Source organism: Arachis stenosperma, chromosome 2, assembly GCF_014773155.1.
Source record: "Arachis stenosperma cultivar V10309 chromosome 2, arast.V10309.gnm1.PFL2, whole genome shotgun sequence".
Classification (NCBI taxonomy): domain Eukaryota; kingdom Viridiplantae; phylum Streptophyta; class Magnoliopsida; order Fabales; family Fabaceae; genus Arachis; species Arachis stenosperma.
Genome location: NC_080378.1, coordinates 31,318,871 through 31,344,447, shown reverse-complemented (window position 1 = coordinate 31,344,447; position 25,577 = coordinate 31,318,871). Strand labels below are relative to the sequence as shown.

Sequence of the window (25,577 nt, the reverse complement as noted above, 5' to 3'; positions counted from 1 at the left end):
CCAATGATTCTTTTGCGTCTGTCACTAACGCCCCGCCCTCAGGAGTTTGAAGCTCGTCACAGTCATTCAATCATTGAATCCTACTCAGAATACCACAGACAAGGTTTAGACCTTCCGGATTCTCTTGAATGCCGCCATCAATTCTAGCTTATACCACGAAGATTCTGATTAAAAAATCCAAGAGATATCTACTCAATCTAAAGTAGAACGGAGGTGGTTGTCAGGCACGCGTTCATAGTTGAGAATATGATGAGTGTCACGGGTCATCACATTCATCCGGGTTAAGAACAAGTGATATCTTAGAACGGAAGCAAGCATGATTGAATAAGAAACAGTAGTAATTGCATTAATCCATCAAGACACAGCAGAGCTCCTCACCCCAACCATGGGGTTTAGAGACTCATGCTGTAAGAAGTACACAAAGAAACGTGTAAAGTGTCATGAGGTACAGATACAATGTCAAAAGATCCTATTAATAGTGAACTAGTAACCTAGGGTATACAGAAATGAGTAAATGACGTAAAAATCCACTTCTGGGTCCACTTAGTGTGTGCTTGGGCTGAGCATTGAAGCTTTCATGTGTAGAGACCTTTTCTGGAGTTAAACGCCAGCTTTCATGCCAGTTTGGGCGTTTAACTCCAATTTTTATGCCAGTTCCAGCGTTAAACGCTGGAAATTCTGAGGCTGATTTGCAACGCCGGTTTGGGCCATCAAATCTCGGGCAAAGTATGGACTATTATACATTGCTGGAAAGCCCAGGATGTCTACTTTCCAACGCCGTTGAGAGCGCGCCAATTGGGCTTCTGTAGCTCTAGAAAATCCACTTCGAGTGCAAGGAGGTCAGAATCCAACAGCATCTGCAGTCCTTTTCAGTCTCTGAATCAGATTTTTGCTCAGGACCCTCAATTTCAGCCAGAAAATACCTGAAATCACAGAAAAACACACAAACTCATAGTAAATTCCAGAAAGGTGAATTTTAACTAAAAACTAATAAAAATATACTAAAAACTAACTATATCATACTAAAAACACACTAAAAATAATGCCAAAAAGCGTATAAATTATCCGCTCATCAATAACCAACCTAAGAACAGCATAAAAACATGGAAACAGCTGTCAGAAAAATTCCTGAATCACTATTTCCCTCCAAAACGGATGACACAGCTAAGGCTAAGCATCCAAGACTTCAAACAAGGAGATAATGAATCCCTTTATGATGCCTGGGAAAGATACAGAGAGATGCTAAGAAAATGCCCCTCTGAAATGTTTTCAGAATGGGTGCAATTAGACATCTTCTACTATGGGCTTACAGAAAAAGCTCAGATTTCTCTAGACCACTCAGCTGGTGGATATATTGGTGCACGAAATTGTGATCAACACTTTTCAAAACATAAACAATCCCTAGTAATGGCTCCAAAGACTTGGTGCTCAATACCATGGCATAAACACAACTTCGCACAACTAACCAGCAAGTGCACTGGGTCGTCCAAGTAATAAACCTTACGCGAGTAAGGGTCGATCCCACGGAGATTGGTGGTATGAAGAAAGCTATGGTCATCTTGTAGATCTCAGTCAGGCAGACTCAAATGGGTATAGTGATGAACGAATAAAGCATAAAGATAAAGATAGAGATACTTATGTATATCATTGGTGTAAGAGCTTCAGACAAGCGTATGAAGATGCCTTCCCTTCCGTCTCTCTGCTTTCCTACTGCCTTCATCCAATCCTTCTTACTCCTTTCCATGGCAAGCTCGTGTAGGGTTTCACTGTTGTCAGCAGCTACCTCCCATACTCTCAGTGAAAATACGTCCCTGATGCTCTGTCACAGCATAGGCTAATCATCTGTCGGTTCTCGTTCAGGCCGGAATAATATCCATTGATACTTTTGCGTCTATCACTAACGCCCTAGCCTGCTAGGAGTTTGAAGCACGTCACAGTCATTCAATCATTGAATCCTACTCAGAATACCACAGACAAGGTTAGACCTTCCGGATTCTCTTGAATGCCGCCATCAGTTCTTGCCTATACCACGAAGACTCTGATCTCACGGAATGGCTGGCTCTTTTGTCAGGCGAGCACTCGGTTGTCAGGCGATCAACCATGCATCGTGCAATCAGAAATCCAAGAGATATTCACTAAGCCTCAGATGCTTGTAGAACAAGAGTGGTTGTCAGTCACTTTGTTCATGGGTGAGAATGATGATGGGCGTCAATCATCACCTTCGTCAAGTTGAAGAACAAGTGATATCTTGGACAAAGAACAAGCGGAATTGAATAGAAGAACAATAGTAATTGCATTAATACTCGAGGTACAGCAGAGCTCCACACCTTAATCTATGGTGTGTAGAAACTCCACCGTTGAAAATACATAAGCATAAGGTCTAGGCATGGCCGAATGGCCAGCCTCCCAATGATCTAAGGACTAGATGTCCCAAGATGATCAAAGGATCAAAAACAATCAAAGATCCAAAGATCCAAAGATCCAAAGATCCAAAGATCCAAAGATGAAAATACAATAGCAAAAGGTCCTACTTATAGAAAACTAGTAGCCTAAGTTTTACAGAAATGAGTAAATGACATAAAAATCCACTTCCGGGCCCACTTGGTGTGTGCTTGGGCTGAGCAATGAAGCATTTTCGTGTAGAGACTCTTCTTGGAGTTAAACGCCAGCTTTTATGCTTGGTTGGGCGTTTAACTCCCATTTAGGTGCCAGTTCCGGCGTTTAACGCTGGAATTTCTTGAGGTGACTTTGAACGCCGGTTTGGGCCATCAAATCTTGGGCAAAGTATGGACTATCATATATTGCTGGAAAGCCCAGGATGTCTACTTTCCAACGCCGTTGAGAGCGCGCCAATTGGGCTTCTGTAGCTCCAGAAAATCCACTTCGAGTGCAGGGAGGTCAGAATCCAACAGCATCTGCAGTCCTTTTCAGTCTCGGAATCAGATTTTTGCTCAGAACCTTCAATTTCAGCCAGAAAATACCTGAAATCACAGAAAAACACACAAACCCATAGTAAAGTCCAGAAAAGTGAATTTTAACTAAAAACTAATAAAAATATAATAAAAACTCAACTAAAACTACCAAAAACATACTAAAAACAATGCCAAAAAGCGTACAAATTATCCGCTCATCATCTATACATATGAGAAAAACAATTGAAGAAGCTCAAGAGCTTATTGATACAGTTGCCAGAAATCAGCATTTGTACCTAAGCAGTGAATCTTCCATGAAAGAAGAAGCTAAAACAGTAACTGCTGAACTCAGTCCTGTGGATCAGGCTAATGAATTCAATCAGCAATTAGACTTTCTAACCCAGCAACTAGCCGAATTCAAGGAAATACTACAGGAAACAAGAATGGCTAACAGGAATATGGAAGTACAGTTAAAGCAAATAGAAAAGCAACTATCAAAATAAATAGCAGAAGAATGCCAAGCAGTTCAATTAAGAAGTGGGAAAACATTAAATACCTCACTTCAAAGCAGCAGGAAGCCAAGAAATGAACAAATGGCTACTCAAAATCCCTCTGAGGACAGTCAGAGCCCAGAGAGGAATAATGTTGGCGCTAAACGCCCAGACCATGCTCATTCCTGGCGTTCAACGCCAGAAACAAGCATGAATCCGGCGTTGAACACCCAAAGGGAGCATAGTTCTGGCGTTCAGACGCCAGTAACAAATAAGGAGGTGGCGTCTAACACCACTCCAGCTTCCACCCCTGACATTCAAACGCCAGTGGGGAATCAGTCACATACAAGTGCTGATAACAACCCTTCTAAAAAGGCTTCCCAACCCACTTCTGTAGGTAATAAACCTGCAGCAACTAAGGTTGAGGAATACAAAGCCAAAATGCCTTATCCTCAAAAACTCCGCCAAGCAGAACAGGATAAGCAATTTGCCCACTTTGCAGACTATCTCAGGACTCTTGAAATAAAGATTCCGTTTGCAGAAGCACTTGAGCAAATACCTTCTTATGCTAAGTTCATGAAAGAGATCTTAAGTCATAAGAAGGATTGGAGGGAAACTGAAAAAGTTTACCTCACTGAAGAATGCAGTGCAGTCATTCTGAAAAGTTTACCTGAGAAGCTTAAAGATCCTGGGAGCTTTATGATACCATGCACATTAGAGGGTACTTGTACCAAGCAAGCTTTATGTGATCTTGGGGCCAGTATCAACCTAATACCTGCATCTACTATCAGAAAGCTTGGTTTAACTGAAGAAATCAAACCAACCAGGATATGTCTTCAACTTGCTGATGGCTCCATTAAATACCCATCAGGCGTGATTGAAGACATGATTGTCAAGGTTGGGCCATTCGCCTTTCCTACTGACTTTGTGGTGCTGGAAATGGAGGAGCACAAGAGTGCAACTCTCATTCTAGGAAGACCTTTCCTAGCAACTGGTCGAACCCTCATTGACGTCCACAAAGGGGAAGTAACCCTGAGAGTCAATGAGGAGGAGTTCAAGTTGAATGTTGTTAAAGCCATGCAACATCCAGACACCCCAAATGACTGCATGAGTGTTGATATTATTGACTCCCTAGTAAGAGAGGTCAATATGGCTGAGAGTCTCGAATCAGAGCTAGAGGACATCTTTAAAGATGTTCAGCCTGATCTGGAGGAATCAGAGAGAATAGTAGAACCTCTGAAAATCCCTCAGGAAGAGGAGAAACCTCCTAAACCCGAGCTCAAACCATTACCACCATCCCTGAAATATGCATTTCTGGGAGAAGGTGATACCTTTCCTGTAATCATAAGCTCTACCTTAGAGCCACAGGAAGAGGAAGCACTAATTCAAGTGCTAAGGACACACAAGACAGCTCTTGGGTGGTCCATCAGTGATCTCAAGGGCATTAGCCCAGCCAGATGCATGCACAAGATCCTACTAGAGGGTGACGCCAAGCCAGTGGTTCAACCACAAAGGCGGTTGAACCCAGCCATGAAGGAGGTGGTGCAGAAAGAGGTCACTAAGTTACTAGAGGCTGGGATTATTTATCCTATTTCTGATAGCCCCTGGGTAAGCCCTGTCCAGGTTGTCCCTAAGAAAGGTGGCATGACAGTGGTTCACAATGAAAAAAATGAACTGGTTCCTACAAGAACAGTTACAGGGTGGCGTATGTGTATTGATTACAGAAGGCTCAATACAGCCACCAGAAAGGATCACTTTCCTTTACCATTCATAGATCAGATGCTAGAAAGACTAGCAGGTCATGAATACTACTGCTTCCTGGATGGATATTCAGGTTATAATCAAATTGCAGTAGATCCCCAGGATCAGGAGAAAATGGCATTCACATGCCCATCTGGAGTATTTGCATACAGAAGGATGCCATTTGGCCTGTGCAATGCACCTGCAACCTTTCAGAGGTGCATGCTCTCAATTTTCTCTGATATGGTGGAAAAATTTCTGGAAGTCTTCATGGATGACTTTTTAGTGTTTGGAGACTCATTCAGCTCCTGCCTTAACCATTTAGCACTTGTTCTAAAGAGATGCCAAGAGACTAACCTGGTTTTAAACTGGGAGAAGTGTCACTTTATGGTGACAGAAGGAATTGTCCTTGGGCACAAATCTCGAACAAGGGAATAGAGGTGGATCAAGCTAAAGTTGAAGTAATTGAAAAATTACCACCACCCGCCAATGTTAAGGCAATCAGAAGTTTTCTGGGGCATGTAGGATTCTATAGGAGGTTTATAAAGGATTTTTCAAAAATCGCCAAACCTCTAAGCAACCTGCTAGCTGCTGACACGCCATTTATCTTTGATAAAGAGTGTCTGCAGGCATTTGAGACCCTGAAAGCTAAATTGGTCTCAGCACCAATCATCTCTGCACCAAACTGGGCATTGCCATTTGAGCTAATGTGTGATGCCAGTGACCATGCCATTGGTGCAGTGTTGGGACAAAGGCATGACAAGCTTCTGCACGTCATTTACTATGCCAGTCGTGTTCTAAATGACACACAGAAGAACTACACAACCACAGAAAAAGAGCTACTTGCAGTAGTTTACGCCATTGACAAATTCAGATCCTATTTAGTAGGATCAAAAGTGATCGTGTACACTGATCATGCTGCTCTTAAATATCTACTCACAAAGCAGGATTCAAAACCCAGACTTATAAGATGGGTGTTGCTTCTGCAAGAGTTTGATATAGAAATAAGAGACAGAAAAGGGACAGAGAATCAGGTAGCAGATCACCTGTCCCGAATAGAACTAGTAGAAGGGGCGTCCCTCCCTCTTACTGAGATCTCTGAAAACTTTCTGGATGTGCAACTATTTGCCATCCAGGAAGTGCCATGGTTTGCAGACATTGCAAATTACAAGGCAGTGAGGTTCATACCTAAAGAGTACAGTAGGCAGCAATCAAAGAAATTGATCACAGATGCAAAGTACTATCTTTGGGATGAACCATATCTCTTCAAGAGATGTGCAGACGGAGTAATCCGTAGATGTGTGCCTAAGGAAGAAGCGCAGAAGATCCTATGGCACTGCCATGGATCACAGTATGGAGGACATTTTGGAAGTGAGCGAACAGCCACAAGAGTCCTCCAAAGTGGCTTCTACTGGCCTACTCTCTATAAAGATTCTCGAGTGTTTGTACTTAATTGTGACAGCTGCCAAAGATCTGGCAATCTGCCTCACAGTTATGCCATGCCTCAACAAGGGATCTTGGAGATTGAGTTGTTTGATGTATGGGGAATTGACTTCATGGGACCTTTCCCACCATCATACTCAAACACTTATATTCTGGTGGCAGTGGATTATGTATCCAAATGGGTGGAAGCTATTGCAACCCCCACTAATGACACTAAAACAGTGTTAAAATTCCTCCAGAAACACATCTTCAGCAGATTTGGTACCCCTAGAGTATTAATCAGTGATGGGGGCACTCATTTCTGTAATAAACAGCTTTACTCTGCTTTGGTTCGTTATGGAGTTAGCCACAGGGTGGCCACTCCATATCATCCACAGACTAATGGGCAAGCTGAAGTCTCAAATAGAGAACTCAAAAGAATCCTGGAACGGACTGTAATTAACCGTAGAAGGGATTGGGCAAGAAGCTTGGATGATGCTCTGTGGGCATACAGAACAGCATTCAAGACCCCTATAGGAACCTCTCCATACCAGCTTGTGTATGGAAAGGCATGTCACTTGCCAGTGGAACTGGAACATAAGGCCTACTGGGCAACCAGATTCCTAAACCTTGATGCCAAGTTAGCTGGAGAAAAACGATTGCTTCAGTTAAATGAGCTAGAGGAATTTAGACTCAATGCTTTCGAGAATTCAAAAATTTACAAAGAAAAAGCAAAAAGATGGCATGATAAGAAATTGTCATCCAGAGTCTTTGAGCCGGGGCAGAAAGTTCTGCTATTTAATTCTAGGCTCAAATTATTCCCCGGGAAATTAAAATCCCGGTGGAGAGGTCCATATGTGATTACAAGCGTATCACCATATGGATTCGTAGAGCTTCAGGATAATGAATCCAACAAAAAGTTCATTGTTAATGGACAGAGAGTCAAACATTATCTTGAAGGCAATTTTGAGCAAGAATGCTCAAAACTGAGACTTGATTAAAAGCTCAGTAATAGTCCAGCTAACGACATTAAAGAAGCGCTTGCTGGGAGGCAACCCAGCCATTCACAAAATTTAATTTTATTTGTTTTTAATTAATTGATTTTTACAGGCATATGTCAAAGTATCTCCAAAAGGTAAAATAGCAATTGATTGAATTCGCAGAGTTACACGGAAATTTGGAAGCTCACTGGCATGAAAAAGCCAGTAAGAAAAGTTTTGGGCGTTGAACGCCCAAAAGAAGCACCCACTGGGCGTTCAACGCCAGTAAGGGTAGCCATCTGGGCGTTAAACGCCAGAAAGGAGCATCTTCTGGGCGTTGAACGCCAGAAAGAAGCACCTTCTAGGCGTTTAACGCCAGATTGTTAGCATCCTGGGCGTTCAGAAAAACGCCCAGTGACAAAGGACTTCCTGGCGTTCAACGCCAGAAAGAAGCAACATCTGGGCGTTGAACGCCCAGGAGAAGCAGCATTTGGGCGTTAAACGCCCAAAACATGCAGCATTTGGGCGTTTAACGCCAGGATGGTGGGGAGGAGGTAAAATTCGTTTTTCCTTACATTTTTTCTAAATTTTTATGTTTCAATCCATGATCTCTTGCATAAACATGTTTCAAAATGTCATCCTTCAAATCAAATTAGTTTTCTAAGAACCCTAATTTCTAAAATCCCTTTTTCAAAAATATCAAATATATCTTAATCCATAAAGACAAATTGTTTTCCAATCCAATCCAACTCTTTTAAGTTTGTTTTCAAAACTCAATTATCTTTTTAAAATCTTTTTCAAAATTAAAAATTCAGGTTTATCTTTTTAAATATCATTCATATCTTTCTCTTTTTAAACTACATCTTTTTCTTATCATATTTATCTTTTATAAATCATATATTCTATCTTATCTTTTTTCTTATTTTCGAAATTTCCCACCCCCTCCCTATATATTGAATTCGGCGCCCCTCTCATCATCACCATTCCACACTTGCTCTCCTCCTATCCCTCTCATTTTTTTTCTTTTGCTTGAGGACAAGCAAAGCTCTAAGTTTGGTGTGTTTATCCGTGATCACAAAAACATACTCATTAAGATCATGGCTCCTAAAGGAAAACAACCCACCCCAAGAGGCAAGAAAGAGAATACTTCAAAGCCACTTTGGAATCAAGGGAAGTTCTTAACTAAAGAACATTCAGACCATTACTACAAAATAATGAGTCACATATCAGTGATCCCGGAAGTCAAATTTGATCTGAAGGAAGATGAATATCCGGAGATCCAAGAGTAAATTCGAAACAGGAACTGGTAAATCCTAGCCAATCCTGAAACGAAAGTGGGAAGGAACATGGTTCAGGAGTTCTATGCTAATCTATGGCAGACAGACAGGCAAAGAATAATTGGAGCTGCTCTCTATGACCATCGGACCTTAGTCAGAGGAAAGATTGTTCATACCCATCCTGACAAAATCAGGGAAATCTTTAAGCTTCCTCAACTGAAAGATGACCCAGACTCCTTTAATAGGAGAATGATGAGGGTAAATAAAGGCTTGGACAAGATTCTAGAGGATATATATATCCCTGAAGTCAGGTGGACCACCAGCACGACTGGCATTCCAAATCAACTCAAAAGAGAAGATCTCAAACTAGTAGCCAGAGGCTGGCTGGATTTCATTGGGCGTTCCATATTGCCCACCAGCAACCGTTCTGAAGTTACCATTAAAAGAGCAGTGATGATTCACTGCATCATGTTGGGAAAAGAAGTAGAAGTCCATCAACTGATCTCGTGTGAACTATACAAAATAGCAAACAGGAATTCCAAGGATGCCAGATTGGCCTATCCAAGCCTAATTTCTATGCTCTGCAGAGATGCCGGAGTGAAGATGGGAATAACAGAGTATATCTCAATTGAAAGGCCAATCACTAGAATATCAATGGATAGACAACAGCTGCAGGATGATCCAATCAAGAGGAGAGCACAGGAAGTCCTCCCAGAACTTCCTCAATTCGAATATTGGGAACATATTGAAGCATCTATCTCCAAATTGCAAGAAGCTATGGACCAAATAAAGGAAGAACAGAACCATCAAAGTAGCATGCTTTGCAAACTGTTTAAGGAACAAGAAGAGCAAGGGCGTGATCTAAGGGAGCTGAAGCGCCAGAAATTAATCCTTGAAAAGCACCCCACAGATTAGAGGAACATCTACTTCTCAAAACACAGGTTGTTGAGTTCTAATTTTAGCTTTAACTCTGTGATAGTGTTATTATAGAAATTTACCTTAGGAGATATATATATATATATATATATATATAGTTGTAGTAGTAGTAATTAGTATATCTATTCTGATTTTATTTCTAATTAAGTTATAATTTATTTTTCTCATCATCATCAGGCATGAATAAAATAGTAGATAATTAGAATAAAGAAGCAATTTATTTTTTCGAGTTTTTAATAATAAAAATCATAATTAACTATATGTGGTGGAAATACTTTTTGTTCTCTGAATGAATGCTTGAACAGTGCACAATTTTTATCTTGAATTTTATGAATATTGGCTCCTGAAAGAATGAGGAACACGAAAAATACTATTGATGATCTGAAAAATTATGAATTTGATTCTTGAAGCAAGAAAAAGCAATGAAAAAAAATTTTTTACAAGAGATCATTGGATTAAGAAGAGGATCCAAGGCTTTGAGCATCAGTGGATAGGAGGGCCCAAGGAAGTAGTTCTAGGCCTAAGCGGCTAAATCAAGCTGTCCCTAACCATGTGCTTGTGGCATGCAGGTCCAAGTGAAAAGCTTGAGACTGAGTGGTTAAAGTCGTGATCCAAAGCAAAGGAGTGTGCTTAAGAGCTCTGGACACCTCTCACTGGGGACTCTAGCAAAGCTGAGTCACAATCTGAAAAGGTTCACCCAGTCATGTGTCTGTGGCATTTATGTATCCGGTGGTAATACTGGAAAACAAAGTGCTTAGGGCCACGGCCAAGACTCATAAAAGTAGCTGTGTTCAAGAATCAACATACTTAACTAGGAAAATCAATAATATTATCTGAATTTTGAGTTCCTATGGATGCCAATTATTCTGAATTTCAAAGGATAAAGTGAGATGCCAAAATTGTTTGGAAGTAAAAAGCTACTAGCCCCGCTCATCTAATTAGAATCTGAGCTTCACTTAAAACTCTGAGATATTATTGCTTCTTGATTTCTTTTTATCCTCTTTTATTCATCTAGTTGCTTGGGGGCAAGCAACAGTTTAAGTTTGGTGTTGTGATGAACGGATATTTTATACGCTTTTTAGGGGTAATTTCATGTAGATTTTAGCATGTTTTAATTAGTTTTTAGTAGAATATTATTGGTTTTTAGGCAAAAATCATATTTCTGGACTTTACTATGAGTTTGTGTGTTTTTTTGTGATTTCAGGTATTTTCTGACTGAAATTGAGGGAGCTGAGCAAAAATCTGAGTTAGGCTGAAAAAGGACTGCTGATGCTGTTGGATTTTGACCTCCCTGCACTCGAAATGGATTTTCTGGAGCTATAGGAGTCCAATTGGCGCGCTCTTAACAGCGTTGGAAAGTAGACATCCAGGGCTTTCTAGCAATATATAATAGTCCATACTTTGCGCGAAGATAGACGACGTAACTTGGCGTTGAACGCCAAGTATATGCTGCTGTCTGGAGTTAAACGCTAGAAACACGTCATGATCCGGAGTTGAACGCCCAAAACACGTTATAACTTGGAGTTCAACTCCAAGAAAAGCCTCAGCTCGTGGATAGCTTTAGTCTCAGCCCCAGCACACACCAAGTGGGCCCCAGAAGTGGATTTCTGCACCAATTATCTTTGTTTACTCATTTTCTGTAAACCTAGGTTACTAGTTTACTATTTAAACAACTTTTAGAGACTGATTTTGGACCTCATGACATTTTTAGATCTGAACTTTATACAATTTGACGGCATGAGTCTGTAAACTCCATTGTTGGGGGTGAGGAGCTCTGCAGCGTCTCGATGAATTAATGCAATTGTTTCTATTTCACTCAAACGTGTGTGTGTTCCGATCTAAGATGTTTATTCGCGCTTAATTATGAAGGAGGTGATGATCCGTGATACTCATCACCTCCCTCAATCTATGAACGTATGCCTGACAAACACCTCCGTTCTACATCAGACTGAATGAGCTTCTCTTAGATTCCTTAATCAGAATCTCCGCGGTATAAGCTAGAATTGATGGCGGCCACTCTTGAGAATCCGGAAGGTCTAAACCTTGTCTGTGGTATTCCAAGTAGGATTCAAGGATCGAATGGCTGTAACGAGCTTCAAACTCGCGATTGCTGGGCGTGATGACAAACGCAAAAGGATCAATGAGTCCTATTCCAACATGATCGAGAACCAACAGCTGATTAGCCGTGCTGTGACAGAGCATCTGGACCGTTTTCACTGAGAGGATGGGATGTAGCCACTGACAATGGTGACACCCTACATACAGCTTGCCGTAGATGGGCTTTACAAACAATTGAGTTGAATATTACATTGCAGAAATTCAGAGGACAAAGCATCTCCAAAACTCCAACATATTCCCCATTACTGCATAACAAGTAACAACTATTTATTTTATGCCCTTTTTACTTTATACGAGGCTAAAGAACTCTATTGGTATCCTGACTAAGATTAATAAAATAAACATAGCTTGCTTCAAACCAATAATCTCCGTGGGATCGACCCTTACTCACGTAAGGTATTACTTGGACGACCCAGTGCACTTGCTGGTTAGTTGTACGGATTGCAAATTCGTGCACCAGTGATCTTCCCCTTTAAATACTAATCTAATAACTAAGAAGTACAAAAAGTAAGACAGACTAGACTAGAGGTGCGAAAATCCATCCTTGGAACCACTTTGGTTGAGTACTTGGACTGAGCTTGGCGTCCAACTTTGAGGAATGGGCATTGAACGCCCATTAAGTTGTGATTGGCGCTGCCTTTCTTCTTGGTGGTCGTTGAACACCCCAAAGGGGGTGGTTCTTGGGCGTTCAATGCTGGCTTGTCTCCTTGGGGCGTTGAACGCCAGCCACGGGGTAGTTCCTTGGCGTTCAATGCCTAATATGGGCAGGCGCCTTCAAGAAAAAGTATATACCATTATATATTTCTGGAAAGCTCTAGAAGTTATCTTTCCAATTCCATTGAGAAAACGTTATTTGGACTTTTGTAGCTCCAGAAATGTTCGTTTGAGTGCATGAAGGTCAGAATCTGACAGCATCTACTACGCTTTCCTTGCTTCTAAATCAGACTTTGCCAAAGCTCCTCAATATCAGCCAGAATAAGGACTGACAATGGGCTAGAATTCACTCTAAAATCTTTTGTTTTTGCATCAACTGGCATTTTACACCAAACTCCTTGTGTAGAAATACCAGAGCAAAATGAGATTGTAGAGTGAACACACCAGCACATTTTAGGTGTTGTTAGAGCACTGTTATTTCAATAAGGAATTCCAAATTATTTTTGGTAATACGTAGTTACTCACGCTATTCACCAAATTAATACGCTGCCCAGCACTAAATTGGATAATGCTAGTCTATATAAGGTTTTGTATGGTAACTTACCTAACCTTTTATATTTAAGAGTATTTGGCTCTCTTGCATATGCCTTCACATTAACAAATTCAAGAATAAAATTAGACCCAGGAACCAGGAAAACAACTTTTCTTGGTTTTAAATTAGGAACAAAGGATTTTCAACTTATTGATTTAAAATTAAAAGAAATTTTTATATCTAGAAATGTAACTTTCTATGAAACTCATGTTCCATTTTCACATTCCACTAGCACTGACATTCTTGCAGTACCCACCCTTACTCCACAATACATTGATCTTTTTCAATATGATACACCATTCACACATCATTTGCAATCACCCATACATACTACACTCACAGATTTAAATGAACATTTCTCAAGTTCAATGCACTCACCAAATTCTTCATACACCATTGCACCAATTACCACACACTAACAATGCACCTGCATCACAAAACTACGACATCACACATGACTGCATCACTAGAAAATATGAAAGATTCAAGAAATCACCTGCTTATTTGAAGGACTACCATTGTATGATAACCCACGCAGCTCACTCTAGCAACTTTGTCAACTCTAACTCTTTATATCCTATCTCACAACACTTGTCATGTGATAAACTAACCCCAAAATATAAGTCCCTTTCTGTAGCCATCACCTCAAATAAGAACCTAGCACTTATGAGAAAGTGGCTGCACATGAATGTTGGAGAAAAGAAATACAAGTTAAATTGATAGCTCTAGATCAGAACAGAACTTGGTGTCTCACTAAACTCCCAAAAGGCAAGAAGGCTGTGGGTTGTAAATGGATTTTTCGGGTAAAATTCAATCTCGATGGCACCATAAAAAGGCACAAAACAAGGCTAGTTGTAAAAGGATTCACTCAAGTGCAAGGAGTGGATTACGGTGGTACTTTTAGTCCAGTTGTCAAAATGACTACTCTACGAGTAATGTTAGCATTAGCAGCTGTAAGTATAATACCCACACTTAATTGGTCCCAAGATCGCTCATTCTCATAAGTAACACTATCATATTTTCAATCTCTCAAACTCACCAACACTCATAATAATAAGGAGAGAATTTCTAATATTTCAAAGAAACTTATTCATTTCATTTATAGAACACACACAATACACAAGGCATATGTGCCTTTATATAGGCAACGCTTCCTACTAAAATAATAATTTATGAATCACAAATCAATTTTTTAATGACCACCATTTCATGAGTTGGCTTCATGAATATTCCTTCAACTTGTGCTAGAAACACAACTTGCATTCACGTAGTTTTCATAATCTTCTAATTTAGGTTGCTTGGTTTCCAATTTCAATTCAATTTGATTTTGAATTTCTTCAATGTTGTAGCATGTTGTAGTTGTACTACTCTCTTGAATATTCTTGAAAAATCTTCAAACTTTCAACATGTTAGCTTCTACCAAAATCTAACAAATTAATGATTATTGTATTCAACTTAAACTTTGCTTCTTTAACTCTTTGACCATTTTGACTTCAACACTCTTCACGACGATTCTAATGATGTAAATTGATTTATAATGAATAACATTGCCTCTCTTAAATCAAGCTTACAGAATTAATTATTCCAAGCATCTTTTTCAACTTGTAAATAACTCTGTCTTTAACGGTTTTGTATAGATAGCTGCAACTTAGTCCTCTGTAGGACAATAGTCGATCTCAACTTTTTTTCATTTACCAACTCTCTGATTATATGAACCTGAATATCAATATGCTTTGATCTTCCATGGAATACTGGATTTTTGTAAAGTGCAATAGCAAACTTGTTATCGCAAAATATTGTTGTTGGAGTACTTTGTTTCTCATTCAATTCCTCAAGAATTCTTCTTAGCCAAACTGCTTGTGTTGCACAACTTGCTACGTCTATATATTCTACTTCTGCTGTAGAAAGAGCTACTACTGGTTGTTTCTTTGATGACCATGAAATTGCACTAGAACCAAGATGAAATGCAAATTTTGAAGTACTTTTTCTTGTTTCTATATCTCCAGCCCAATCACTGTTAGTGTAATCAACAAGATTCACTTCATTAGTATTTTCATAATAAATACCATCATTTAAAGTACCTTTGATATATCGAAGAATCCGTTTTGCTGCTTGCAAATGGTTGGTACAAGGTTCCTCTATAAATTTGCTAAGCAAACCAACTCCAAACATAATATCTAATCTGGTTGTAGTTAAGTACCTCAAACTTCCAATCAAGCTTTTGTAATATGTAGAATTTGTTGTTCTTCCTTTATCTTTTCTCAACAACTTGAACTTCTCTTTGACTGGAGTAGAAACTGGCTTTGAATGTTCTATCTGAAATTTCTTCAAAATATCATTTGCATATTTTCTTTGAGAAATGAAAATTCTATCATCTTTTAGAAGAACTTCGATGCCAAGAAAATAAGACATCAAGTTCATATCCATCATTTCATAGTGCTTTATCATAGCCTCCCTAAATTCTACAATTATCTTCAAATTGTTTTTAGTAAAGATTAAATCATCAACATAAAGACACACGATCAAGATATCTCCAGGTTCAACGAACTTGATATAAAGCGTATGCTTAAATGGACATCTTTTGAAACCATTCTGAGTGAAATAAGAAGCAATCTTCTTGTACCATGATCTTGGTGCTTGCTTTAACCTGTACAAAGCTTTCTTCAACATTTAAACTTTATCTTCTTCTCCAAGAACTTTATATCCTGTAGGTTGCTCAACATACACTTCTTCTTCTAAAGTGCCATTTAGAAATGCAGACTTAATATCCATTTGATGTATCTTTCACTTATTTTGAGCCGATAGTGAAATAATCATACGAATACTATCTAATCTAGCAACAGAAGTAAATACTTCAAAATAATTGATGCTTGGCTTTTGTTTGTATCCCTTAGCAACTAATCTTGCTTTGAAACAATCAACTTCACCGTTGGATTTGTACTTAGTTTTGTAAACCCACTTTACTCCAATCGGCTTCTTATTTGCTAGCAAATCTGTCAGCTCCCATGTGTCATTCTTCTCAATAGCATGAATCTCATCATCCATTGCTTGCTTCCAATTTGTTGTCTTCAGAGGCTTCTTCAAAGTTCAACGGATCACAATTTGAAAATAGATCGTTGTCATTGCCAACTTCATAATCTGCTAATCTATCAGGTAGTCTCCATTCTCTTTGAGGTCTTCTAGATGATTCTGGTTGTTCAGTTGTGTCCAGTTATCTTTCTTCTTCATCATCACATGTATTTGAAATTATAATTAGCTGTTTTCTATCTTTGTATCCCAGTCCCACATGCCTTTCTCGTCAAACATCACATCTCTACTGATGATTACTTTCTTTGTTTCTGGATTATATAGCTTGTATGCTTTTCAGTCTGTGCTATAGCCCATAAAGATACACTTCTTGCCTTTGTCAACTAACTTCTTCCTTTATTGATCTGGTACGTAGGCATAAGCTATACACCCAAAGACTCTGAAATGATGGATGGAAGGCCGTTTTCTACTCCAAGCTTCCTCTGGAGTTTTATCTTAAACACTCTTTGTTGGACACCTGTTTAAAATATGAACTGATGTTTCGACTGCTTTTGCCCAAAATTATTTAGGCATTTGTTTTTACTTGAGCATGCATCTGACCATATCCATAATGGTTCTATTCTTTCTTTCTACAACTCCATTTTGTTGAGAAGTATATCTAGTTGTTAGTTGGTGTTGAATTCTGTGTTGCTTAAAGTAATCTGAACACGCAAGATATTCTGTTCCTCTATCTGTTCTGAGAATTTCGATTTTACAACCACTTTGTTTTTCGACAAATGCCTTGAATATCTTAAAGACATCACATGCTTCTGATTTTTTCTTCAGAAAGTATACCCATAAATATCTACTAAAATCATCAATAAAATGATAAAGTACCTACTACCACCGTTACTTGAAATTTCTACAGAACAGAGATCTGAACGTATAATTTCAAGTAATCTTCTAAATCTCCATGAATTTCTTGTAGGGAATGGATCTATGTGCTTCTTTTCTAGTTGACAAATCTCATAAAAAAAATTGGGAATATAAACCCGTGGTAGACCAGAAACAAGTTCTTTTCTTGACAGGTAGTTCAAGCCAGAAAAATCAAAATGTCTAAACCGCATATGCCACAGTGATAAGAGAGTTTTATTGTATAGTTTGGAATCAATTAAAACAAGAATCAATTCGTTAGTAGCATAGTCCAAACCAACAATGAATTCTCTTGATCAAATGTTAAATTCAAATTAAAATAATCGAAAGTAATCAAACCTCGGGTCGTCTTCCCTAGGAGTTGCAATTAAGTGTCATCATTGGCTATGAGGGAACAAGGGAGATCGATTGGCAAGAGAGGCAAGAAGTGTAAATGGCAAGAGAATAAAAAGGCAAGAAAGTAAATAGGCATGCAAGTAATCAAATGAGAAAGCAATTAAAGCAATGAAAATGGAAATTAGATTGTAAAAAGGGCTCTTGGTGAGAATTGGGTAGTTAAGGCTTGTTATCATAGTTGTGGACCACAAACATGGTAATTGTGTGTGGATTAATCCTAATTAGTCAACCCTACATCGAGGATAAGTCAACTAGGCATAATTAATCTCAATCCTTAAGTCCTAAGTCAACACTATTTATTGGTCACTTAGAGTCAAGGGAAACCAAATTAATTAACAATCCTCACACAATGTGAAATGGACATCCACCACTCAAGTTCACCTAAACCACACAATCTCTCAACCAAGAGCGAGAAAAAAACTAGGCTAAAACCAATTTAAGCATTTTATCAAACACTTGGGAGGCATGAAAATAAAGCATGATAAAATAACAAGGAATAATAAAAACTACAACTACCAAAAGCAAGTTGGTGGACGAAATTGTGATCACTTGTTATTTGTTTATAAAGGATGTATACTCTTATGGCACTGTTTATTTTCTTCACAACTCCGTTCAACTAACCAGCAAGTGTACTGGGTCGTCCAAGTAATAACCTTACGTGAGTAAGGGTCGAATCCACAGAGATTGTTGGTATGAAGCAAGCTATGGTCACCTTGTAGATCTCAGTCAGGAGGATTAAAGGTTTATGGGTTTGAAAGTATAAAATAAAAAGAAAATACATAATAAAAGGGATAGAAATACTTATGTAGATTCATTGGTAGGAATTTCAGATAAGCGGAATGGAGATGCTGTAGAGCTCTCGGACGCCTGCTCTCCTATTCCTTCTACTCAATCCTTCTTACTCCTTTCCATAGCAAGCTTTGTATAGGGGTTCACCATCAACTGTGGCTACTTTCAATCCTCTCGGGGAAATATCCTATGCGGATGTCACTCGCACAGCTAACCAGTCTGGAGGCATCACCCATGGTTGATGGCTACATCCCATCCTCGCAGTGAAAGCTAATGCTCACGCACTCTGTCACAGTACGGCCAATCACCGGTTGGTTCCCTCCCCTACTGGAATAGAATCCATTGATTCTTTTGCGTTGTCACTACGCCCAGCAGGTTACAAGTTTGAAGCACGTCACAGTCATTCATTACCGGAATCCTACTCGGACACCACAGACAAGGTAGACTTTCCGGATTCCCAGGATCCTACTCGGAACACCACAGACAAGGTTGGACTTTCCGGATCCTCATAAATGCCGCCATCCATCTAGCTTATACCACGAAGATTCTGTTGAGGAATCTAAGAGATATACATTCAAGCTTGTGTTGCATGTAGAACGGAAGTGGTTGTCAATCACGCGCGTTCATAAGTGAGAATGATAATGAGGGTTATCTAACTCATCACATTCATCATGTTCTTGGGTACGAATGAATATCTTGGAATAAGAATAAGATAGAGACCGAATAAAAGAAAATAGAACTTCATTAATACTTGAGGTACAGCAGAGCTCCACACCCTTAATCTATGGTGTGCAGAAACTCCACCGTTGAAAATACATAAGTAAAAGAGGGTCAGGCATGGCCGAATGGCCAGCCCCCTAAACCGTGATCAATGATCTCCTAAGATGAAGAATAAAACAAAACTGAGACCAAAGATGTCTAATACAATAGATAAATGTCCTATATATACTAGACTAGCTACTAGGGTTTACATGAGTAAGTAATTGATGCATAAATCCACTTCCGGGGCCCACTTGGTGTGTGCTTGGGCTGAGCTTGATCAATCCACGAGCTGAGGCATTTCTTGGCGTTGAACTTTGAGTTATGACGTGTTTTGGGCGTTCAACTCCGGATCATGACGTTTTTTTGGCGTTTAACTCCAGACAGCAGCATGAACTTGGCGTTTAACGCCAAGTTACGTCGTCATTTTTCGAATAAAGCATGGACTATTATATATTGCTGGAAAGCCCTGGATGTCTACTTTCTAACGCCGTTGAGAGCGCGCCATTTGGAGTTCTGTAGCTCCAGAAAATCCATTTCGAGTGCAGGGAGGTCAGAATCCAACAGCATCAGCAGTCCTTTTGTCAGCCTTTTTCAGAGTTTTGCTCAAATCCCTCAATTTCAGTCAGAATTTACCTGAAATCACAGAAAAACACACAAACTCATAGTAAAGTCCAGAAATGTGAATTTAACATAAAAACTAAGGAAAACATCCCTAAAAGTAGCTTAAACTTATTAAAAACTACCTAAAAACAATGCCAAAAAGCGTATAAATTATCCGCTCATCACAACACCAAACTTAAATTGTTGCTTGTCCCCAAGCAACTGAAAATCAAATAGGATAAAAAGAAGAGAATATACTATAAAGTCCAAAATATCAATGAATATTAATTTAATTACATGAGCGGGACTTGTAGCTTTTTGCTTCTGAACAGTTTTGGCATCTCACTTTTTCCTTTGAAGTTCAGAGTGGTTGGCTTCTTTAGGAACTTAGAATTTCAGATAGTGTTATTGACTTTCCTAGTTAAGCATGTTGATTCTTGAACACAGCTACTTATGAGTCTTGGCTGTGGCCCTAAGCACTTTGTCTTCCAGTATTACCACCGGATACACAAATGCCACAGACACATAACTGGGTGAACCTTTTCAGATTGTGACTCAGCTTTGCTAAAGTCCCCAGTTAGTGGTGTCCAGAGCTCTTAAGCACACTCTTTTGCTTTGGATCACGACTTTAACCACTCAGTCTCAAGCTTTTCACTTGGACCTTCATGACACAAGCACATGGTTAGGGACAGCTTGGGTTAGCCGCTTAGGCCTGGATTTTAATTTCCTTGGGCCCTCCTATCCATTAATGCTCAAAGCCTTGGATCCTTGCTTCTTAAAATTTTCGCCACTTTTTTTTTTTTCACTGCTTTTTCTTGCTTCAAGAATCAATTTCATGATGTTTTTCAGATCATCAATAACATTTCTCTTTGTTCATCATTCTTTCAAGAGCCAACAATTTTAACACTCATAAACAACAATATCAAAAGACATATGCACTGTTCAATCATTCATTCAGAAAACAAAAATTAATGTCACCACATCAATATAATTAAATTAAATTCAATAATAATTTCGAAAATTATGTACTTCTTGTTCTTTTGAATTAAAACATTTTTCTTTTAAGAGAGGTGAAGGACTAATGGATTTTATTTCATAGCTTTAAGGCATGGTTACACACTAATGATCATGAAAGAAAGACACAAAACATAGATAAACACAATACTAAAAATCGAAAAACGGAAGGAAATAAAGAACAAGGAATGAATCCACCTGAGTGAGGGTGGTGCCTTCTTGAAGGTCCAATGGTGCTCTTTGAGCTCCTCTATATCTCTTCCTTGCCTTTGTTGCTCCTCCCTCATTGCTCTTTGATCTTCTCTTATTTCTTGGAGAATGATGGAGTGCTCATGATGTTCCACCCTTAGTTGCTTCCAATAATTGTGTGGAGGACAACTTATCCCCTGAGGTATCTCAGGGATCTCTTGATTTGCAGCCACATGTTCTAACCAACTGAGCTATTCCAGCTTACATGAGTTATTCCATCTCCCAAGACTCAGAGGTGGAAGCTTTTTGTCTTCCCTTTGAGGTTTCTCTGGCTTTAGGTGCCATTAATGGTAATGGAAAAGCAAAAAAAAAAGCTATGCTTTTACCACACCAAACTTAAAATATTGCTCGCCCTCGAGCAAGAAAGAAAAGAAAAGTAGAAGAAGAAGAAAATGGAGGAGAGTGAGGGGAGATGGATTTGGCTATATGGGTGGGATTGGGTGGGAAAGAATTTTGAAGAGTGGGGTTTATGGGAAAGGGTGAGTGGTGAATGAAAAACAGAAGGGATGACCATGAATATAGAGAGATAGGGCGAGGTATGTGGGGATCCTGTGAGGTTCACAGATCCTTGAGGTGATCCTGTGGGGGTCCACAGATCCTGAGGTGTCAAGGAATTCCATCATTGCACCAAATAGGCATGTAAAATGCCTTCATGCATCATTCTGGCGTTCAAACGCCCATTGGTGCATGTTCTGGGCGTTAAACGCCCATGTAATGCTTGTTTCTGGCGTTGAACGCCAGTTTCAAGCTTGTTTCTGGCGTTCAGCGCCAGATTGTCCTCTGTGTGCGCATTCTGGCGTTAAACGCCAGGATGTAGCTTGTTTTGGGCGTTCAGCGCCAGAATGGTGCTCTGTTCTGGCGTTGAACGCCGGCCAGATGCACCTTCTGGGCGTTGAACGCCAGCCCGTGCTGCCTCCAGGGTGAAAATTTTTTTCTTCTGTTTTTGACTCTGTTTTTAATTTTTTTGATTTTTTCGTGACTTCTCATGATCATGTACCTAATTAAACATAAAAATAACAAAATAAAATAAAATTAGATAAATAAAATTGGGTTACCTCCTAACAAGCGCTTCTTTAATGTCAATAGCTTGACAGTGGCTCTCTTGGAGCCACAAGGTGATCAGGTCAACTTAAGTGTGGTATTCCCAACACCAAACTTAGAGTTTGGATATGGGGTTTGAACACCAAACTTATAGTTTGGTTGTGGCCTCACAACACCAAACTTAGAGTTTGACTGTGTGGGCTCTTCTTGACTCTGAACTGAGAGAAGCTCTTCATGCTTACTCTCTTTTGTCACAGAGGGATGGCCATGTGCCTGAAACACAAGGTAGTCCCCATTCAATTGAAGGACTAACTCACCTCTGTTGACATCTATCACAGCTCCTGCTGTGGCTAGGAAAGGTCTTCCTAGGATGATGCATTCATCATCTTCCTTCCTAGTGTCTAGGATTATGAAATCAGTAGGGATGTAAAGGCCTTCAACCTTTACTAGCACGTCCTCCACTATTCCATAGGCTTGTCTTATGGACTTATCTGCCAATTGTAATGAGAACAAGGCAGGTTGTACCTCAATGATTCCCAGCTTCTCCATGACAGAGAGTGGCATTAGATTTATTCCTGACCCAAGATCACATAGAGCTTTTTCAAAGCTCATGGTGCCAATGGTACAAGGTATTAGAAACTTGCCAGGATCTTGTTTCTTTTGAGGTAGAGTTCTCTGAATCCAAGTATCTAGTTCACTAAGGAGCAAGGGAGGTTCACTTTCCCAGGTCTCATTACCAAACAGCTTGGCATTCAGCTTCATGATAGCTCCTAAATATAGAGCAGCTTGCTCTCCAGTCACATCTTCATCCTCTTCAGAGGATGAATATTCTTCAGAGCTCATGAATGGCAGAAGGAGATTTAAAGGAATCTCTATGGTCCCTAGATGAGCCTCATATTCCTCAGGATCCTTAATAGGAAACTCCTTCTTGCTTGAGGAACGTCCCAGGAGGTCTTCCTCACTGGGATTTTCGTCCTCTTCCTCCTTGGTGCATTCGGCCACTTTGATTAAATCAATGGCCTTGCACTCTCCTTTTGGATTTTCTTCTGTATTACTTGGGAGAGTACTGGGAGGAGTGTCAATGACTTTCTTACTCAGCTGGCCCACTTGTGCCTCTAAATTTCTAATGGAGGATCTGGTTTCATTCATGAAACTGAAAGTGGCTTTTGACAGATCAGAGACTATATTGGCTAAATTAGAAGTGTTTTGTTCAGAATTCTCTGTCTGTTGCTGAGAAGATGATGGATATGGCTTACTATTATTCAGCCTGTTGCGTCCACCATTGTTAAAACCTTATTGAGGTTTTTGTTGATCCTTCCATGAGAAATTTGGATGATTTCTCCATGATGAGTTATAGGTGTTTCCATAAGGTTCACCCATGTAATTAACCTCTGCCATGGCAGGGTTCTCAGGATCATAAGCTTCTTCAGAAGCTGCCTCTCTAGTACTGTTGGATGCGTGTTGCAATCCATTCAGATTTTGAGAGATCATGTTGACCTGTTGAGTCAACACTTTGTTCTGAGCCAATATGGCATTCAGAGCATCAATTTCAAGAACTCCTTTCTTCTGAGGTACCCCATTATTCACGGAATTCCTCTCAGAAGTGTACATGAACTGGTTGTTTGCAACCATGTCAATGAGTTCTTGAGCCTCTTCAGGCGTTTTCTTCAGGTGAATAGATCCACCTGCAGAATGGTCCAATGACATTTTCGAAAATTCAGAGAGACCATAATAGAATATATCTAATATGGTCCATTCTGAGAACATGTCAGATGGACATCTCTTGGTCAACTGCTTGTATCTTTCCCAAGCTTCATAGAGGGATTCACCATCTTTTTGTTTGAAGGTTTGAACATCCACTCTCAGCTTGCTCAGCTTTTGAGGAGGAAAGAACTTATCTAAGAATGCAGTGACAAGCTTATCCCATGAGTCCAGGCTATCCTTGGGTTGTGAATCCAACCATACTCTAGCTCTGTCTCTTACAGCAAAAGGGAAAAGCAAGAGTCTGTAGACTTCAGGATTAACTCCATTTGTCTTTACAGTGTCACAGATCTGCAAGAACTCAGTTAAAAACTGATAGGGATCTTCAGATGGAAGTCCATAAAACTTGCAGTTTTGTTGCATTAAAGCAACTAGTTGAGGCTTAAGCTCAAAATTATTGGCTCCAATGGCAGGAATGGAGATGCTTCTTCCATCAAACTTGGATGTTGGCTTGGTGAAGTCACCAAGCATTCTCCTTGCATTATTATTATTATTTTCTTCTGCCATGTCCTTCTCTTGTTCGAAAATTTCTGAAAGGTTGTTTCTCTTAAAGATGTTTTTGGATTGTTGTAATTTGGCTTCTTTTAATTTTCTCTTCAGAGTCCTTTCAGGTTCTGGATCAATTTCAACAAGAGTGCCTTTATCCCTGTTCCTGCTCATATAAAAAGAGAAGAGAACAAGAATAGAAAGAGGAATCCTCTATGTCACAGTATAGAGATTCCCTTATGTTAGTAGAAGAAGAAAGGGGTAGAAGAATGGGGATGGAAGGTTTCGGATTTATGGAGGAAGAGAGGTGAAGAGAAGTGTTAGTAATTAATTAATTAAATAGAAGAGGAGAAGAGAAGGAAGAATTCGAAAATAAATTTGAAAAGATGGTTAGTAATTTTCGAAAATCAAAGACAAAATGTAATTAAAATTAAAACATGAAACAATTAATTAATTAAAAAGAATTTTTGAAAAAGGAGGGAGATATTTTCGAAAATAGAAGAGAGAGAAGTAGTTAGGTGGTTTTGAAAAAGATAAGAAGCAAACAAAAAGTTAGTTAGTTGATTGAAAAAGATTTGAAATCGAATTTTGAAAAAGATAAGAAGATAGGAAGTTAGATAAGATATTTTAAAATCAAAATTTTGAAAAATGATAAAAAATTTTTGAAAAAGATAAAATAAAATATAAAAAAGATTTAATTTAAAAATTTCTGAAATTATTTACTTCACTAACAAGAAACTACAAGATAAGATTCTAGAATTTAAAAATTAAACCTTTCTTAACAAGAAAGTAACAAACTTCAAATTTTTGAACCAATCACATTAATTATTAGTGAATTTTCGAAAATTACATATAAAGATAAGAAAAAGATTTTGAAAATAATTTGAAAAAGATCTTTGAAATTTTCGAAAAATAGGAAAAAAAAATGAAAAAGATATGATTTTTGAAAAAGATTTTGAAAAGATAAGATTTTTAAAATTGAAATTTTGACTTGACTTGTAAGAAACAACTAATTTTGAAAATATTTGACCAAGTCAACCCAAAATTTCGAAATTTTTGGAGGGAAATAAGGAAAAGATATTTTTGATTTTTAAATTTTTAAAGAAAAACACAAAAATGACCCAAAACATGAAAATTTTAGATCAAGACACAAGATGCATGCAAGAATGCTATGAATGTCAAGATGAACACCAAGAACACTTTGAAGATCATGATGAACATCAAGAACATAATTTTGAAAAATTTTTAATGCAAAGAAATCATGCAAGACACCAAACTTAGAAATTTTTAATGCATGGAAAATATGAATGCAAAAATGCACATGAAAAACAACAAACAACACAAAACAAGAAATCATCAAGATCAAACAAGAGGACTTATCAAGAACAACTTGAAGATCATGAAGAACACTATGAATG

General features: G+C 38.9%; 1 non-coding gene across 1 annotated transcript; it reads left to right on the top strand.

The window, feature by feature from the left end:
* The first annotated feature begins 23,677 nt into the window (after positions 1–23,677).
* Positions 23,678–23,781, top strand: LOC130964220 (small nucleolar RNA R71). The gene has a single exon (XR_009080322.1). It is a non-coding gene; the product is annotated as a small nucleolar RNA R71 (small nucleolar RNA).
* Positions 23,782–25,577: the final 1,796 nt, after the last annotated feature.